This window comes from Elephantulus edwardii, unplaced genomic scaffold (genome assembly GCF_000299155.1).
Source record: "Elephantulus edwardii isolate Elephantulus edwardi_28Jun2011 unplaced genomic scaffold, EleEdw1.0 scaffold00155, whole genome shotgun sequence".
In the NCBI taxonomy this organism is placed as follows: Eukaryota; Metazoa; Chordata; class Mammalia; order Macroscelidea; family Macroscelididae; genus Elephantulus; species Elephantulus edwardii.
Genome location: NW_006399905.1, coordinates 7368627 through 7370220, shown reverse-complemented (window position 1 = coordinate 7370220; position 1594 = coordinate 7368627).

The window sequence follows — 1594 nt, the reverse complement described above, 5'->3', positions numbered from 1 at the left end:
ATTTGTATGTCTATATATATTGAGTAGAACATTTTTTATGTGTACATATTACTACTCACGTCCCTTAGGACTTGGACTAGGCAAAACTACTAGCCAAAAAAAAAATCCCACTGTTGTTTTGGGTTTGTTGTTGGTTTTTAAAATAGTTTAATTCAGTTAAGGTCCTATTGAGTAGTCTGGCTATATTTTCACTTAAATGTATTGAGACTCATTATTAATTGTTTTAAACTTAAAATTATAATATCAAAGAGGGTTTTTTTTGGTTAACACATTCCGTTCCTGCCTGCCCGCCATAGCCTTTAAAAAGAAGCTGAGATGTGCTCTTAAATATTCAATACTCTGCTATGACATAGTCGCTGCTTTTTATTAGTGGTTGAACCTTGCCTAATTGGTGTAACTAAACTGTGTCACTAACCCCATGAAACTCATTACTCTGTTCACTGCAGGGATGTTGATGAGGACATGGTTCGTTAGATCACCACCATCCTCTCTATGAGACCTCATGAGAGAAATGTCTCCAGGGCCTCAGTGTCCAGAATAGCTGTGATTCTCCCAAGCAACTGATCCTTTTTTTTTTTTCTCCTTTTTTTAAAATCAGGAAATCGGAATCATTCACCCAACTTTTTCCTAGTTTGTGATGGTGCTTGCTTGGTCTTCAGGAACTCATTTGACACACATCTCTTAAAGTGAATGGGCTCTAACATTATCTGTGGCATCATTCTATTTTTTCTTTTTTTATATTTGTTGTTTTTGTCCAGTGCCATGGAGTCAAATATGACTCATAACGACCCCATGAACAAGAGATCTGACAATCCTTACAATCTCTGACACACGTGAGCTCGTTGCTGTCAAGACACCTCATTAGGGATCTCCCTCTCTTTCGCTTATTCTCCACCTTTCCAAGCATATGTTCCTTTCCAAAGAATCGCCTCTCCTAGCAACGTGTCCAAAAAAATGTGAGACAAGCTTTGCCATCCTTACTTCCAAGGAGCACTCTGGCTGCATTAAGACATCTGTTCATTCTTTTGGAAGTCCATGGGATATTCAGTCCTTTTAGCTGTTCATTAATTTTTATGTAAGGTCATAGGTTTTCTTAAATCATTCCATAGACTGAGACAGAATATAGACTCAATAATATAGTTACTGATGCCCACAGACTAGTAGGGTGACAATCTTTACAACTCTAAGCAGCAGTGCTATATGATTCCCTTGCTATCAAATGAAAAACTGAAAACCAAGCGAAGATGAAGAAAGGGGCGGAAATGGGCAGAGGTTAAGGAAGGACATGAGAAAAAAAATGAGATGAATATGGTGGTGGGTGGTTTGATAACAACCATAAATAACTAGACACAAAATATGTAAAGCTAAAAAGAGTATACTTAGAGCTGAGCAGTGTATCTAAAGGCAAGTTTAGAAAAATGAGGAGAAAAGACTTTTCCTTGTAGAAACGCTACTCTTTCCATATCCATGAAGTTAGAAAGATGTTATTTAGAAATAGATAAATTAGTGGAGTGGACCTGGGGGGAGGAATTATAAAACAATGAAAGAATTTTTCTTTTACTCTTCCAAGAGGGGAGTGTACTGCGGGCGGGGG